The sequence below is a fragment of the Pelobates fuscus genome, chromosome 10 (genome assembly GCF_036172605.1).
Source record: "Pelobates fuscus isolate aPelFus1 chromosome 10, aPelFus1.pri, whole genome shotgun sequence".
In the NCBI taxonomy this organism is placed as follows: Eukaryota; Metazoa; Chordata; class Amphibia; order Anura; family Pelobatidae; genus Pelobates; species Pelobates fuscus.
In genome coordinates this window covers 145,585,700-145,604,787 of record NC_086326.1, presented here as the reverse complement: position 1 = coordinate 145,604,787, position 19,088 = coordinate 145,585,700, and positions in this window count along the sequence as shown.

Here is a 19,088-nt window from a genome sequence, read left to right as displayed (position 1 = left end):
CCTAAGTGTCTTGACAACGCACAGCTTGGAGTCCGATTCGAAGTAAGGGTAAGACACAGAGGACGAATCTGATTTAGTCCGTCTTGCGATGGAAAAAGTGACTCCCTCAGGAGTGAGAGAGAAACCGTCCACGTCAAAAGCTCTAATGTCAGACACCCGTCGGAAAGAGACGAGGCATAACAGTAAGGCCAATTTGGCTGAGAGTTGTTTCAGCGATAGCGCTGGGTTGTCTGGCCAACCCCGAAGGAAATCCAGCACTCCACTCACTTGCCAGAGATTGGCATATTTGGGTGCAGGTGGTCTCGTCAGTCTGGCGCCCCGCAGTAGGCGACATACCAGCGGGTCCTGACCCACCGGTCTGCCTTGTACTGGGACGTGCGCCGCTGAAATGGCCGATCTGATCACGTTGAGGGATCTATATGATCGACCCGTCGAGAAAAGATGAGCAAGGTAATTGAGTATTAATGGGACAGGGGCAGTAAAGGGATCGGAATCCCTTTCCATGCACCAATCACTCCAGGCTGACCAGGCGGAGATGTAACATCTCCTGGTGCCCGGGGCCCATGAGTCCCATAGGAGATCTTTAGTAGATTGCGATAGGCCGTGGACCGACCAGGAGCCCCTGAAATCGTCCAGGCCACCAGTTCCAGACGTCCTTCCAGGACGAGGGGGTGAGGTTCCCCTCGCGGTCCCGACAGGAGGAGTGGAAAGGTAGGAAGTAGGACAGGGTTGTCGTGGGACATCTCCAGGAGATCCGGAAACCACGGTTGACTCTGCCAGAGAGGTGCTATGAGGAGGAGCGATATCCTGTGGGTGCGTAAGTACCGTAGAACCCGTGGGATCATTGAAAATGGAGGGAAGGCGTAGGCCCCGTGAGGGGGCCAGTCTTGAAGAAAAGCATCCGCTGCTTCGCCCATCGGGTCCGGAAGCCAGCTGTAGTATCTCCGTAGCTGGTGGTTGGTCCTTGAGGCGAACAAGTCTATTGATAGCGGGCCCATCTGGTGTCGTATTGCCTGAAATACCTCCCTGTTGAGTGTCCAATCGCTGGTGTCTCTCCAGTGTCGGGAGAACCAATCCGCCGTCAGGTTGGAGACCCCTGGGAGATATTCCGCCTGTAACGTGATGTTCTTCCGTATGCAGAAGCTGTAGATGTCCTTCGTGGCTTCGGTCAGGTCTTTGGACCTCGCTCCGCCCAGGCGGTTGATGTATTGCACCGCTGAGATGTTGTCCATGCGGAGCAGGATGCAGCAGTTCGATTTGTCCTTGGCCAGGCTGCGTAATGCGAAGGAGCCCGCAATCAACTCCAGGCAATTGATGTGGAGATCGGTCTCCTCTTCCTGCCATGTGCCCCCCGTGGAGGCCTCTGAGCAGTGGGCGCCCCATCCCCATAAGCTGGCGTCCGATTCCACGACGAAGTCCGGGGAGGGGCCGAAGATCGCCTTGCCGTTCCAGGCTTGTATGTGTAGTAACCACCATCTCAGCTCTGATCTCACCTCCCGAGTGAGTGGGATCCAATGGTCGTAGGAATGTCCGGTGCGCAGGTATCCCGCTTTCAGCCGTTGCATGGCCCTGTAATGTAGAGGGCCCGGGAATATCGCCTGAATGGATGAGGACAGGAGTCCTACAATCCGAGCGAGCATCCTGAGCGGTATTGAGTCCATCCTCAAGACTCGCCTGATTTCTTTTCTTATAGAGGTAATCTTTTTCGAGGGAAGGCGTAGTACGCATTCCCTCGAATCGATGTCGAAACCCAGGAACTGTACCGACTGGGATGGAGAGAGAGACGACTTTTGTCTGTTCACCACGAATCCCAGGGATTCCAGTAAGTGAACTACAAATCTCGTCTGCGATCGTAGCCTGGACGCGGATTCGCAGAAGATCAGCAAATCGTCCAAGTATACGAGACAGCGTATGCCCTTCGTACGGATGCGAGCCATCACCGGTCTCAACAGCTTCGTGAAGCACCACGGAGCCGAGCTGAGGCCGAACGGCAGGCAAGTGAACTGGCATACCCGCCCTCTCCATCTGAAGCGGAGAAATTGACGGTAATCTCTGTCCACGGGAACCGTGAGATACGCGTCCTTGAGGTCCAGGCGTGTAAACCAGTCGTTCTTGACGAGAAGGTCTTGTAGAAGGTGGATACCCTCCATCTTGAAGTGTCTGTAGACCACAAAGGCGTTCAGTTGTCGGAGGTTGATAACCGGTCGATACTCGCCTGTCTTTTTCTTGACCAGGAAAATATTGCTTATAAAGCCTCCCCCGTCTGGCGCGTATTGAATTGCGCCCTTCTCGAAGAGCGTGTGAATCTCTTCGTCCACCAGTCTGCTTTGCTCTAGTGACATGTGGATCGGGGGGGGGGGAGTGGTTTGAACGGGTTGCGCGGCAAAGTCTATTACGAAGCCGCGCACCGTTTGGAGAACCCAGGTGTCTCTGGTAATCTGTTCCCAGTTCTGGAAAAAAGAAGACAGGTTGCCTGCAATAAACTTTGGGACACTGGTTTGTACAGTTGGACTCACCATTATTGAAGCGGCCGCGGCCGCGGCCCCTGAAGCCTCTGGTCCTCCCTGCACCTCGGAACGTAGAGGGCCTTTGTGAGGAGGACGGGAAGAAGGTCGACGTCTGCGGAAGCGACCTGGAACCTGAGGACCAAAATCGGCTGGCGGCACGGTTCCGCTGTCGGCCAGCCCTTCCAAAAACACCTCTTGTGGGAGGAGTGTGGAACACCTGCCTGAGGGAGGTCTGGGCCTTATTTAAGGTTGCAAACAAGTTCACATGTCGTTTTAGTTCGGAGATGAAGGCGTCACCAAATAGTAGGCCCTGGGCCTTCGGTCCGAATTCCTTGGCTCCTAGTTCCAGGAGCTTGCTGTCGATCTTGATCAGCGCCGATCGGCGTCTCTCAACGCACAGTGCAGCATTAGCGTTGCCCAGTAGGCAAATTGCGCGTTGGGCCCACTCGCGTATGGCATGAGGGTCTAGCTGCGAGTCCTGGTTGAGGGCCAGGTCAGCGAGATACAGCATCTTGGCTATGGGGCCTAGCAGATCTAGCACCTTGTCTTGTGCCGCCTTCATGCCCTTTTCCACCCCTTTGCGCGGGTCTCTGCCCGAACGTGACATAAACACTACCATAGTGTCATCAAATTCTGGCGTCAGTGCCACTTTGTCGGGGATCAGCGGCCTAGGGCATTCGGCCCGGAGGCGCGTCCGTACCTCTTTTTCCAGTGGCTTGCGCAGCCAGTAATGAATGAATTTTGCCAGGTGATCCGGCAGTGTCCATTCCGAGGACCGAGGGTGTCGGATGGTACGCGGGTCAAATAACAGTATCCCCTGGTCATCCATAAAGACCCCATCACCGGGCGGCCCGGTGGGGCGGTCGTCGTCATCATCCTTGGCTAGGAAGGTCTCCTTGACGTAAGTGGAAGAAGTGGGTGGTAGGTCTTGCCACTCCTCGTCGTCTGAGGGTGAGCCGTCCCTTTGCCACTCGTCCACCACATTCAGGGGGTGTGGGCCATAGGTCTCGTCTTCGTCCGAGGACAGGGGTGCGAAGGGTGCGGGTTGTCGGTCCGCGCTCTTCACCCGCTTGACGGGTATCTTGCCCCTCGCTTTGGCGGAGGGGGGGCTTGAAGCCTTTCTGTGCCTTTTGGTCTTGGGCACTTCGGAGCCCGAGGCATCCGTGCGTTCCGGCGGGCTAGTGTCGCCTTGATTGTGGGGGAGGGCTCGCAAGAGGGCCTTTTCTACAGAAGCCGCCACGGCGGCATTGATCATGGCCTGAAAGTCTGGGTTATTTTGGGTATCCTCCATGATCCGAGGTATCTGTGACCTGTGGGATGAGAGCGAGTTTCAATGGAAATTCGTGGAGGTTTAACGAATTGGCAAAAAAATTTTATATATCAGCTCCCGCCACAACCGGAGTAACCCGGTGTAGGGGTATATGTATAGAAGGCTCGATGCACGTAATATAATCAGGTAGGGCTGTATATAGTAGTGAGGCCCTTGTGCATACGCTCGGGGTTTCACCCCGGGTGGTGTGCCGTGGAGACCAGAGGACACCCACATCAACCAAAACAAGGTGGGCTGTAGCGCCCTGCATGCGTATCTGGGGGGTCACCCCAGGTGGTGTGCCATGCAAAAATACCCAGAGGACACCCACATAAATTTCACCCTTAGGTGCAGTAATGAATATGACCCTATGCAGGGTAAGTATATGAAAATTACCCTGAACGGGTAAGGAAATTCCAGCAAAATCCCTTGAGGGATGTAAATATAGGTATATGTCACTTTAAATTGTTTTGTCCTGTCAGTGCAAGGACTATGTGAGCTGTATACAATGAGCCTTCAAATACATATATGTATCATTGCATGCATTTATTCTTGCCTATGGAGGCAGATACACAGGGAAAAAACACTGTAGAAAACTTCTACCCTCTAGGGTAGTAGAGAGTGGTCCTCCCCTGCCTGAACGAAGGAGGCTAGGGGAGAAGGCGGGGAGAGCACCCCTGAGGGCAAACCCCGATAGTGGCAGCGGTCGGGTGAGTACCGGACCGCCGTTTAGGTGAGAGACGGCCGCCGCGGATCTCGCGATAGCCGCGAGATCCAAGATGGCCGCCGGCCGCGTGAGGAGAAAGCTCCCGCTCGCGGCCGCGAGCGAGATGCCGAACGCGGCAAAACACAGGTGAAATACTGCAGAACCCCGGCTACCCTCCACCCGTCCCCACGAGCCCCTGTAGGACAGTGAAAACAGGTCCGCGCGGCGGGCGAGGCACAGAGAAAGGCCGCGCCGCCCGCGGACCGCAGAGAGGGAAAGACCTCAAATAAAACAGGGACAGTTGCAAACAGAGAGGGGAAAAAACGGGTACAAGGTGTCAGGGTAATAATGTGTGATAGAAGCTAACATAAACAAGTACACATTAATGATTATCAATCAGATTAAACGTAATGAAGTAGTAGGAGAAAAATACTCTGACCTGTTGATGGCTGGAGCAGCAAAGAAAGAGGAAATGATGTCATAGACAGACCCTTTTATGGGCAGCATATCTTTTTTCTCATTGGTTGTTACTGTTTCTATGCTGCTGGAGTTTTCAGTAAAGAAAGATATGCAAATATGAAGCCTCCTGTCATGTGGTAAAATTAATATAAAAACACGTGTAATGAATGAATATTACAGAAATAAAAATAACAGGTTAATAATATTACTAAGAGAATTGATGTGAAGAATGACTGCAGGATGTGTGTAGTATGGATGAATGGTGAGGTCTGACTGTCCTTGTAATAATTATATACGCTTTTGTTATGGGCAAATGCAAATATTACAAGTTTTAGAATGAAATGTTGTATTTCTTAAACTGTGTACTTTGTCTTTAAGAGATATTGCAAACTGACAAGGTGTTAGAAATGGAACATAATGTTTTTCATAGATGTTTTCTAAGCAATAACCTCTTAATTGCCTTCAGTGCATAATATGTTTGCGCCATTTTGTCCCCGACGAATTACAATAACAATAATGCATAAACAAGCTTCAAAGCTATGCTACGACTCTTTCAGTACACAATATACTGTGGTAACCCTTAGTAGATAAAGATGTTTAGACCTTAATGCCATCTTGTCTCGAGTCAGGAGAATTTCCATGATGTATACACCCTTTAGTTATGGACTTGTATTTTTGTCAAGTTAAGGGAGGTCCTAAAATGAATAAAGTTAAAGAAATGCTACTTTTTCATATATGAACTACGGTGACCCTAAAATGGAGACACCTAAGGTATAAATAGGTGTACTTTTAAATGTTAAGGGACAGAGGAGAGACTTGGAGACATATGCTGCTCCATCTTAAAATGACAGAGAGGCTGACATGATCAGGAGGGTATGTTAACCTATTAAAGGGACACTATAGTCACCTGAACAACTTCAGCTCCCTGCAGCCATTTTCTTGTAAGCACTGTATTTTTATAGAAAATACAGTGTTTACATTGGAAGCTTGGAACACCTCCAGTTGCAGTCAATCAGACGGCCACCAGAGGGACTTCCGAGTTCAGAAGCCCTAAAAAGGCTTCATTCACGTCTGACGTATTCACGCATGGGTAAATACTTCAGACGTGCTATCAGCACACAGAGCACTGTGAACGCGCTTTGTGTACTGAGGCTGTCCTCACTGTGTGGGAGCTTGAGCTGACTGGCTGAAGACCGAAGAGGAGGAGGAGGAGGGTAGGATTCAAACTGTAAGTAAACTTGTTTAGTGAGTGTGGGTGGGTGACTGAGGGTGAGTGGGTGCGGATGGATATGGATGATGGGAGTGGATGGATTTGGGGATGGATATGGATGATGGGAGTGGATGGATATGGATTGGGATTGGAAGGAGAGAGTGTGTGTATGTCTTGAATTTTTTACTACTTGTGTGTCTGCATAGAAACACTATATATAGACAGATCTCTATATATAGTGTTTCTATGCAAACACACAGTTTGGCTGAGGAGGGGGGCGGGTGTAGAAAGCGAGCTGAGCTGTCAGTCAGACAGCTCAGCTTGCGAACGTGCACATGCGCGGTAGAGGCGCTGAGATTATTCGTAGGGCGGCATCCAATGCATGCGCACCAGATCGCGGTGACGCTTCTTTGAGAGACGCGTCTGAGCCCCGCGATTTCGTCATTTTGACGAAAAAGGGGGCGCGGCATGGCTGGGAGCTCGGCGCTGGAACGGAGGTAAGTTTTTATTATATAAAAGCCTCGAAAATTAGTTTTAAATAAAGTTCATATAAAAGCAAGAAGGAAGGCTGGGGGACCTGTCTTTCTTGTTTTTATATGTAAACTATAGTGTCCCTTTAATGATATTTTCAAGCATTTAGTTTAATCTTATAAACTCTGCTATAATGGATTTTATATGTTTATATTTAATAAATATCTAAAAGACAAAACGTTATTGCTTCCAAGATAATCCTTATTTTATATTGTATTCTCAATTATTTATATATGTTAAATAGAGGATCTCTTACTAACTATATAAAATTATGGCTAAGATATCTGTACGGTTAGCCCTACCAAGTTCTATGCTTTAAGACGTTATAGTGGTAAATAGGGAACCAGCCGCGGTTACACTTTCCTTTCTCCCAAAAAGGCTCTCTCAGGCTCCCTGTTATATGATGTATTGTATGGTATAAAGCTGCAGTCAGCAGACACTTTCTATTGTTATTTCAATAAAAATCAATGGAGCGCTATCTACCTTTAACCCCTTAGTGACCAGGCTGTTTTTCAAAATTCTTGCCGTTGGGACCAAGGCTGTTTTTACATTTCTTTGGTGTTTGTGTTTAGCTGTAATTTTCCTCTTACTCATTTACTGTACCCACACATATTGTATACTGGTTTTCTCGCCATTAAATGGTCTTTTCATCATTTCATATAATGTACTATAATTTTTTTATAAAATATGATGAAACAATTGAAAAATACACACTTTTTCGAACTTTGACCCCCCAAATCTGTTACGCATCTACAACTGCCAAAAAACACCCATGCTAAATAGTTTCAAAATTTTGTCCTGATTTTAGAAATGACCAATGTTGGCATGTTCTTAGCTTTTTTTGGAAAGTTATAGGGCTATAAGCACAAGTAGCACTTTGCTATTTCCAAACCAATTTTTTTCAAAATTAACACAAGTTACATTGTAACACTGATCTCTGTCAGGAATCCCTGAATAACCCTTCACATGTATATATTTTTTAAAAAGAAGACAACCTAAGGTATTAAACCTGGGGTATTTTGAAACTTTTCATGCAGCCATTTTACCACCAATCTATGCCAAATAAAAAAATAATTGGGGATTTGTTTTTGAGACACAGTAATTTAAGAATATATGTACTGAGAACCCCAATATGTGTTCAGCATCATCTCCTGAGTACAGGGATACCACCCATGTATAGGTGTGTCGGGTTCTCTGGGGGCTAAAAGACATTATTTGGAGGGTGCGCGTTCCAGTTCTCCAACTTGGAATTTTCCCATTTAGTCATCATGCACCCATGTCCCATTTGGGACATTTTTGAAGCCGGACAATATAATTTACCCCCATCAAACCATATATTTTTGAAAAGTAGATACTCTAGGGTATTTCAAATGGTGGTGTTTTAGCACTTTCCATGCACTAATTCTACCACCAGCCTTTGTCAAACTTTTGGATAGTGTTTTTTAATGTTATTTTTCTCTCACATTGTACTTTAGGCACAGATTTTTAGTTCCGTTTATGTGTTACTGACAAAGAACACCCCAATATGTGTTCAGAAACATCTCATGAGTACAACAGTGCCCCCAATTGTACAGGTTTTATGGGCTTTTGCAAACTTACAGGGATCAAATGTAGGGCTTTCCCCTTTTCCATGTTTGCACATTGAAATTTGCCAGATTGGTTTGCTGGGCTTATGTTGCCTTTGAGACCATGTAGCAGCCCAGGAATTAAAATTAACCCCATCATGGCATACCATTTGTTAAAGTAGACAACCCAGGGTATTCAAAATGGGGTATGTTTAGTCTTTTGTAGTAGCCACTTAGTCACAAACGCTGGCCAAAGTTAGCATTTTTCTTTGTATTTTGCATTTTTTTTTTTTTTTTTCAAAAACTGCACTTTTACTGGTGATTTCATCGTCGGAATAAGTTTTACTGATTTAGAACACTCATATTTGTGTTCAACTAAGTCTCCCAAGTATAACAATACCCCCCCATGTACAGGTTTTATGGTGTTTTGGAAAGTTCCAGGGTCAATATAAGCCTTGCCCGATCTAGTTTGCCAGATTGGTTTGCTGGAACATTGTTGCCTTTTGAGACCATATGGTAGACCAGGAATGTAAAATAACCCCATCACATTGCATAAATGGTTTGGTTTTTACATTTGTGTGTGTGTGTGTGTGTGTGTATGTGTATATATATATTTGTGTGAAGGGCTCATGATGGTATAGAGCAGGGCTTCCCAAACTTTTATGGCCCGAGACCCACTTTTCAAAATGGTAATTTTTCGAGACCCACTTGCTTTTTTTAATGCATATTTTAAAAAGTGAACACCAAGACAATCCGCTTTAGAGGCATACAATTGGCACACCATAGCAATCCGCTTTAGATGTACACCATGGCAATTGCTTTTAGAGGCATAAATCTGGCACACCATAGCAAACAGCTTAAGAGGCATACAATTGGCACACTATAGCAATCCGCTTTAGAGGCATACAGTTGGCATACCATGGCAATCAGCTTTAGAGGCTTACAATTGGCACACCATGGCAATCAGTTTTACAGGCATACAATTGGAACATTATGGCAGCTTTAGATGCATAAAATTGGTACATTATGGCAATCAGTTTTACATGTATAAACTTGGCACATCATGGCAACTTTAGGTGCATAAAATTGGCACACCCGTGCAATCAGTTTTAGAGGCTTACAAATGGAACACTATGGCAACCAGGTTTAGAGGCATACAATTGGAACATCAGGGCAGCTTTAAATACATAAACTTGGCACACCATGGCAATCAGCTTTAGATGCATAAACTTGGCATATCATGGCAATCACTTTTAGATGCACAAACTTGGCACATCATGGCAATCAGCTTCAGAGGCATACAATTGGCAGTCAGATGCATTAAATTGGCACTCCATGGCAATCAGCTTTAAAAGCATACAATTGGCACACCATGGCAATCAGCTTTAGATGCATAAAATTGGCATATCGTGGCAGTTTTAGAGGCATAATTTGGCATATCATGGCAGTTTTAGATGCATAATGTTGATATATCATGGCAGTTTTAGAGGCAGAAACTTTGCATATCATGGCAATCAGTTTTAGAGGCATACAACTGCTTACTCACAGACTCAGTCAGAATCAGACGTTGTGTCCTGCTCATCCAGGCCCCTCACATTGATTATCCCAGTGGTGGAACTAATGTAGAGAGAGCCCTGGTGCAAGTATGCTTTCTGGGGCCCCCTCTAGTGCAATTGTGGCCAAAAGGTAGATCTCCATCTGTCGGAGAACTTCAACAATGCTATGCCTGCTGGGAATCTACCATTTGTCCATCGTTGCAGGGTTATATTTGTGAGCAGTGTTTGAGCGTTTAAATGTAAGCATGTTTGTGTATTAAAGGACCACTATAGTGCCAGGAAAACAAACTTGTTTTCCTGGCACTAAAGTGCCCCGAGGGTGCCCCCACCCTCAGGGTCCCATTCCCGCCAGGCTGAAGGGAGAGAAAGGGGGTTAAAAACTCACCTTTCTCCAGCGCCGGGCTCCCTTGGCGCTGGGGACTCTCCTCCTTTAGCCGTCATCGGCTGAATGCGCATGCGGGGCAAGAGCCGTGCACGCATATAGCCAGTCCATAAGAAAGCATTTTCAATGCTTTCCTATGGACGCTGGTGTCTTCTCACTGTGAAAATCACAGTAAGAAGCGCTGAAGCGCCTCTAGCAGCTGTCAATGAGTCAGCCACTAGAGGCTGGATTAACCCATTTGTAAACATAGCAATTTATCTGAAACTGCTATGTTTACAGCAGGCAGGGTTAATCCTAGATGGACCTGGCACCCAGACCACTTAATTAAGCTGAAGTGGTCCTTTAAGTATGTGTGTGCATGTATGGGAGTGTTTGTATGTACTGTTGCCATTGGAATGTAGTGGTGTACTTGTTTGTAATGTTTGCGTCTGAACGCAGGGGTGTTTGAATGTAGTGCTGGACTTTAAATGTAGGTGTGCTTTTTGTGTGTAGTGTCGGTGTTTGAATGAAGGGGTGTTCGTATATCATTTTGGTGTTTTAATACATGGGTGTGTTTGTATGTAATGTTTGCGTTTGATTGCAGTGCGTGTGTAGTGGATGCAGTGTGTGTATATTGTGTATATAAAATATACATATACACAATGTGTGTTTGGATGTAAGCATGTTTTTTGCATAGAGTATGTGTGCAGTGTATACACATACAGAGACACACACATACACACATACAGAGACACACACATACACATACTGACACAGCGATACACACACAATGACACTTATTTCCTACACACAGATACACATACACTCATGTAAACCGATACACACTGACACAAAAGGAGACTCATACACATACACGCAGAGACAGGTGAGGGTGACCGTGTGGTAGGGAGTGTGTGTGCAGGTAACAGTGTAGGGGGGCAGGGTGAAAAAGGGTTACAGTGGGCGGCGGGCAGGGGGAGAAAGTGTTACAGTGGGTGGGCAGGGGAGAGAAAGGGCTATAGTGTAGGGGGCAGGGGGAGAAAGGGCTACAGTGTAGGGGGCAGGGGGAGAAAGGGCTACAGTGGGGGCAGAGGGGGCTACAGTGGGGGGGCAGGGGGAGAGAGGGCTACAGTGGGGGGCAGGGGGAGAGAGGGCTACAGGGCGGGGCAGGGGGAGAGAGGGCTACAGTGGGGGGCAGGGGGAGAGAGGGCTACAGTGGGGGGGGCAGGGGGAGAGAAGGCTACAGTGGGGGGGCAGGAAGAAAATGGGTTACAGTGGGGGAGCAGGGAGAGCAGGCGTTACAGTGTGGGGGGGCAGGGGTTACAGTGGGGAGAGCTGGGCAGGGAGTGAAGGGGTTACAGGGTGGGGAAGGGGCAGGGAGTGAAGGGGTTACAGGGTGGGGAGGGGAAGGGGCAGGGAGTGAAGGGGTTACAGGGTGGGGAGGGGGCAGGGAGTGAAGGGGTTACAGGGTGGGGAGGGGGAGGGAGTGAAGGGGTTACAGGGTGGGGAGGGGGCGGGGCAGGGAGTGAAGGGGTTACCGGGTGGGGAGGGGGCAGGGAGTGAAGGGGTTACCGGGTGGGGAGGGGGCAGGGAGTGAAGGGGTTACAGGGTGGGGAGGGGGAGGGGGAGGGGGCAGGGAGTGAAGGGGTTACAGGGTGGGGAGGGGAGGGGGCAGGGAGTGAAGGGGTTACAGGGTGGGGAGGGGGCAGTGAGTGAAGGGGTTACAGGGTGGGGAGGGGGCAGGGAGTGAAGGGGTTACAGGGTGGGGAGGGGGCAGGGAGTGAAGGGGTTACAGGGTGGGGAGAGGGGCAGTGAGTGAAGGGGTTACAGTTGGGGGGGAAGGGGCAGGGAGTGAAGGGGTTACAGGGTGGGGAGGGGGGCAGTGAGTGAAGGGGTTACAGGGTGGGGAGAGGGGCAGTGAGTGAAGGGGTTACAGTTGGGGGGGAAGGGGCAGGGAGTGAAGGGGTTACAGGGTGGGGAGGGGGCAGGGAGTGAAGGGGTTACAGGGTGGGGAGAGGGGCAGTGAGTGAAGGGGTTACAGTTGGGGGGGAAGGGGCAGGGAGTGAAGGGGTTACAGGGTGGGGAGGGGGCAGGGAGTGAAGGGGTTACAGGGTGGGGAGGGGGCAGGGAGTGAAGGGGTTACAGGGTGGGGAGGGGGCAGGGAGTGAAGGGGTTACAGTTGGGGGGGGCAGGGAGTGAAGGGGTTACAGGGTGGGGAGGGGGGCAGGGAGTGAAGGGGTTACAGGGTGGGGAGGGGGCAGGGAGTGAAGGGGTTACAGGGTGGGGAGGGGAAGGGGCAGGGAGTGAAGGGGTTACAGGGTGGGGAGGGGAAGGGGCAGGGAGTGAAGGGGTTACAGGGTGGGGAGGGGGGCAGTGAGTGAAGGGGTTACAGTTGGGGGGGCAGGGAGTGAAGGGGTTACAGGGTGGGGAGGGGGGCAGGGAGTGAAGAGGTTACAGGGTGGGGAGGGGGGCAGGGAGTGAAGGGGTTACAGGGTGGGGAGGGGGGCAGTGGGTTACAGTTGGGGGGGCAGGGAGTGAAGGGGTTACAGGGTGGGGAGGGGGGCAGGGAGTGAAGGGGTTACAGGGTGGGGAGGGGGGCAATGAGTGAAGGGGTTACAGGGTGGGGAGGGGGGCAGTGAGTGAAGGGGTTACAGGGTGGGGAGGGGGCAGGGAGTGAAGGGGTTACAGGGTGGGGAGGGGGGCAGTGAGTGAAGGGGTTACAGTTGGGGGGGCAGGGAGTGAAGGGGTTACAGGGTGGGGAGGGGGCAGGGGGTGAAGGGGTAACAGGGTGGGGAGGGGAAGGGGCAGGGAGTGAAGGGGTTACAGGGTGGGGAGGGGGCAGGGAGTGAAGGGGTTACAGGGTGGGGAGGGGGGCAGTGAGTGAAGGGGTTACAGTTGGGGGGGCAGGGAGTGAAGGGGTTACAGGGTGGGGAGGGGGGCAGTGAGTGAAGGGGTTACAGGGTGGGGAGGGGGCAGGGAGTGAAGGGGTTACAGGGTGGGGAGGGGAAGGGGCAGGGAGTGAAGGGGTTACAGGGGGGGGGTAGGGAGAAAATTATTTACATTAGGGGGTCAGGATTTGGGGGCTGTGTCCTACCTTAATTTAATTCCCTGGTGGTCCAGTGTCTCCCTGGTGGTCCAGTGGGGTAACTCTCCGGTCTGCAGCTCCGCCGGGTGCAGAGCTGCAGACAGTGTAATAAAAATCTCGCGAGCTCCCTGAGTGTTGCCATGGTAACGCTCTGGGAGCTCGCGAGACTTCTATCACACAGTCTGCAGCTCTGCACCCGGCGGAGCTGCAGACCGGAGCTGCTGGGCAGATTGATTGGAGGGAGCCCGGCGGCATACAGGGCAGGCTGCCGGGCTCCCTCCTGGTGTCAGTCTGCCTGACTGCCGGCGACCCTGGATGTGTGGGTCAGCGCGACCCACCAGTGGGTCGCGACCCACACTTTGGGAACCGCTGGTATAGAGTAATAAGACATTAATAAGTGTAGGATGGTATAAAAGTAGCAAGTCGGTTGTGGTGTGCCGGAACCGACGATGAGGTAGGCCTGTAAATAAAGAGGGCAAAAATGGAAATTTCAATATTTAATACAAACCACCAAGATACATACTTTTAACAAGACATGTTCTGAAAAGCATTTCTTACTTCTTGTACAGGGTTAGGAATGTATCGTGTGTAAGCTGATGATTTCCAGCGCCCCAGTGTCTTGATAACATGAACTGGAATGTTTACACTGGAGGCTGTGGAGGCCGCTCCTATGCGGAAGGAGTGGCCTGAATAGTTAGCTGGCTTGAGTCCCAGCTGTGTTAGTAATGACCTGACGTGAGTCATGAAGGTGGTAGTAGTGAGTACTGAACCTTGTAGAACAAAAAGTGCTTGTGATGGCGGTGCCTTGTTATTCTGTGTATAAGAGTCCAGTATTTGGACGGGGCACCATCTGTTGTGAGTTGGATAGTATTTAACCTCTACTGGTGGTGCATGTTGATTATTTTTGGAATGAGGTAGTGTCAGGATATTATAATCCATATGTTTAGTTAAGTGTGAATGAAGCAGGAGTTGAGTGGATTGTGTTGTATTGATGGCGGTAAATTCTCTAGGTCTCAAAAACCCATAAAAAGCCACATAAAAGGGTTTTAGATCTAGTAGTTGTGATAATTCTTTAAAGATCTGAAAATCTATAGGAAGCCTCTGTGCTGTATGCAGGGGTTCGGATCTTTGTATACCCCTAAGGATGTTCCTAATTTGGTATGATGACATAAAGCTTGAGTTGTTGGGTTGTAACGTTAGCATGTGATGTTGGACGCCTGTTAGATATAGTTTGATTGTGTTGTAAGAAAGTTTGAGTTTGATATGGCAAAAAGAGGCAAAACCTAAAAATGATGTCATGAGGAACGGTTGTAAAATGTTGTGTTCCAAAAGAAATCTTTTAAATAAAATGAAAGCTCTGTCGGAAGTTTTCCGGGTATTTGTAGATAGTGCTAGTTGGGACAACGTTCTGCTATGTTGCATGATAGCGTCTAGTCCATTACTAGCTGATGGAACAGTGGAGTGGCCGTGGCTGTGAGCGCGGCTGACTGGAGAAGTTGATGAAAGGCCTGGACTTTAAAACGAGACAAATTATCAGCTGCCTCGTTACATACACCTGGAATATGAACACAATACAAGAAGAAATTATGACATGCTGCCAACCAAGTGAGTTTCCTCAGAAATCTCATGATAGTAAGGGATTTGGAGCGATCTTTGTTGTTAATGTGACAGGTTGCTTGGTTGTCTGAGTAACACCTAACTGATGAACCTGTCCATAGATGTTCCCATGCCACTTCAGCCGCCACGATGGGATATATCTCAAAAAGAGCTGAGGTAGAGGAAAAACCCTCCAGGTCCTGAATCTCTGAAGGCCAGCTGCCCCAAAGCCATTCGTTCCCGAATATTGCTGCAAAACCTGTGGTAGACGCCGCGTCTGACCAAATAGTAGGAGAGGTGTCAGACAATTGAGGGAGGAACATGCTTTTACCATTCCAGGTGGTTAAAAAGTTTCTCCACATGAGTAGGTCTGCCGTAGCTTGGGTATCTAGGGATAATCTGTGTGCATCATGTAGAAAACGTGGGGACATGTTGAGGAGTCGTGAGATGAAAGCACGGCCTTGAGGTATAATACGCATGGCAAAATTGAGTGACCCCAGTAAAGATTGTAGTTCTTTGCGGTTACAAGTGCGTAGTTGTATGTAGAGATTGATGTTTGTCAGAATGTTTTCTACCTTGGTGCGTGGCAGGCTAGCTTGCATGTTGGCTGAGTCTAGCATGATGCCCAGGAATGTGATGATGGTATCTGGGCCTTCGGTCTTGGTAGGGGAAACTGGGACCCCTAACTGGTTGAAAAGGCTGACGGTTTCTTTGAAGCTACTGGGAGGGGAAGAATTCTCCTCGACCAGTAGGAAATCGTCCAGATAATGTATGACTGTAGGGCATCTGGATATATTGAGTAGTAACCAGCATAGGGTTTCGGCAAATTTGTCAAATATGGCTGGACTACTTTTAGAACCAAAAGTTAGGCGTGAGAAAAAGTAGTAGTTCCCTGCCCATTTGATGCCATGTAGGTGCCATTGCGTGGGGTGGATTGGTAGTAGTTTGAAAGCATTTGTTATGTCGGTCTTGCTGAGACATGCACCAACTCCTGCTTGTATGATAGCTGTAATTGCATGATCTATAGTGGAATATTGCAGGGAGAATTCCTCCGATGGTATGAGGGAGTTAAGGCTAGGAGTGGTTGAGGTGTGTGGTGCCGATAAATCGATGATAAGTCTCTGCTTGTTGGAAGATTTCCCTGTGACAATCCCGATAGGGTGTGTCCTCCATGTGGTGAAAGGAGGGGATTGAAAATGTCCCAATAAGAAACCCTCTGTGACTTCTTTAGCTATGAGTGTGTAAACAGCTGTAGGGTTGTGTTGGGCGGATTGTAGATTTGGACATTCCAGGATTCCGGAAGGCATTTGTATGATACCCGTGTGGAATCCTTCTGATAGACCAGAGATTATGAAATCTACTAAATGTGTAGATGGATGCTGTGACAGAAATGTCGCAAGTAGGCATATGTTTATAGACGTTAAGTATTGTTTAGGATACATTTTATTGGGACACATGATTTTAGCATGTGCCTGAAACATTTTGAACATATATGCAATAAACGACAACCGCTGTAATTACATGTTCCAACATTAAAATTATTACATATCTGTGATTTGCCCAGAAACTTGATAGGCCCACCCAGTTTGTCTTTGGATATTTTCTCCATAGGACTAGTGGAGCGAGGTCCTTGCAAGTGGGTATGCTCGTTAGCAGTGGTGGGACAGAAATTTGCCGAATGAGACATGGAGGAGCAGTATGCAAAGCCGGCGTCCTTAGACCTGCAAAGTGTCTGCAGAAAATGACCGTGTCTATCTTGCTCCAGTTGGACCTTGTCCCGTACTGTGAGAAGGCGCCTGACACTTTCGCAGAAAAAGATCTATGGTAATCGTAGAATGCCGATCCACCATATTTATTGCCCAGGTCCACCAGCTTGTGCATATACATGTCAAATTCCTCACGCCTGTGTGGGTAAACGGCACATATGACATCCCGGTAAATGCCAAAGGCCAACACAAATTCCGGGATGGTGAGTTTCCTATTTAGGCGTGCATCCCTAGACTTGACCACCACAGAAATATCCTCATACACATACGTTTTATGCTCCACCACATCCTGGAAGGCAATTAGTAGTGCAGCTAAGTTGACATCTTTACCTTCCAGGATGTCTTTCTTAAGGTGCTCAGGTATCATATGGGCAGGGTTAACCTCCTGCTCGTCAGAGGTGGTGACTGGAGAAACTAGTGGCAACTCGACCAGTGGCGGAGGGGCCGCAGTGGCCGACCCAGCCATGGTAAGGGCTGTGGTGACCGATTCCAGTCTCTCCAGCCTGGAGTTGACCTTGCCCATGGATGACATGAGGGATGTTAGCATGCCGTGTATATCTGTCGGGTTAGACTGGCTAGTCCCTTCCCCTGCATCAGTGTTATCAGTTAAGGTGTGCAGTAATTTGTACAGTTCCGCTTTCCTGGCAGTAGCGGGGAAAGGAATTTGTCGCCTCCTGAGTTCGCTGGTTATGCGAGGGATTGTCCATGACCTGAAAGATGCAGGACTAGCCATGTCTTCTTCCGGTGATGGGGTATTTGCTCTAGCCGGAGTGCTCGGGATGGAGAAATCCTCTACCCCTTCTTGAGACATACTAGATGAGAAAATATATCGTTAGTGTGTTGAACCTCAGGGGATGTACTGGCGGGCTAACTATGCCGGTTAAGGCGAAAAATTAATCTTGTTCTTTGGTGACAGGTGAGGCCCTGCTAGTTGCCAAGTGGCTATGAGAGGCTCTATCTATGCGTTGGCGCGAGGGGATATGGAGGCCACCCGACGTAGTGGCAGGAATTCGTAGGCCTCTCGGTGACAATAAAAGAAAAACGGGGGAAGGGAGTGACAGGTGACGCCCTCTCTATACTTTGCGAGGCGGCTAACGTGTGGCTCGAGGGGCGTTTGCCTCCGAAACGTTGAGGCAGGGTGTTGGCCTCACAGACCGCTAAACTATAGGCAGTATGCCAAGAGGGGAGATACCTATTTGGGCCTATACCCCTGAATTTGCCAGTACTCTATGTCCTATGTAGAGATGGAACGTATGTGATACATGACGTGAGCAGGCTTACGTACCTGGTAGTATGTATACGTATTTGAGATGCGTCAGGTATAGAAAACCTGGGTAAACCTAAATGGGTAGAAATAAGATATGATAGTATGAGAATTGGATCCTGTGATACCAATGTAGACTAGATATGCTGTAGTTGATTTTCTAACCGTATGTGTTGGAGGGGAAAATTTATGAGCCTGGTAGTAACCTGCCTGATTTGTTATGGTGTATAACCGTAACGCAGGGATTTACCCTGGTAGCGGGGTGTTTAGGGTGTGTATAAAGTGTCTACATGGTGACCAAAATTTATAAATATATATGGCCATGCTACTGTTTGTAGTATTCCATGGTGCAGGGAGTTATGTAATTTATCCGGTATGGATTATCTAAGCCGTGATGTAAAATTGAAAGATGTGGGTGAGGTAGAAAATATGTGAAAATAGCCATATGTAGAAAAGTTGACGTATGAGTGGTTGAACCAAAACGTGTGATTCAACCCGAAAGTTTGTGATGTTGGGACCGTGTTCTTGTATACTCGCTATATCGTTTGAGTACATGCAGAAAGGTCAGAAATTGTACGTGCCATGTAATCGTGTGTACATGGTTGTGAAAACGTAATATTCAGAAATACCTTTAGAGGTAACTTATCACATTTATGTATTATATATTAATTTTGTTCACATTAATTTAGACAACATGTATAAGTCAAAAGAACCTAAAACATAATGAGATTTAAATGACATATCATATATGGATTGTACATGAAACAGGTAAATAAACCGAACTATATTTTATCTATACCTATACAGGCTGTATTGCTGTATTTAAAAGCTATGAAACGAATTGCGATGTGAATGACATGAGCAAACTGCCGAAAGCATATATCGCATGAATGACCAGATACTGTATGATACAGACATAGGCGAAAGATATGTGAAACATGCAGAAAACCGAACGCCGGTTAGTTCGAATGAGTACGTATGATAGGAGTAGATGAATTGAAACGAAGTGGGTACTTGGTGAATAAGTGCCATTCGTATAGAAACAAACAAAAGGAATTTAACCTGAATATGTAGCTGGCCGTAAAGCGTTGGGCCGTAAAGTAAGGCCCGTTTAACAGCGCAACGCCGTGGGAATGATCCAGGCGTCGAACTTACGATTTGGAAGTCACTAGG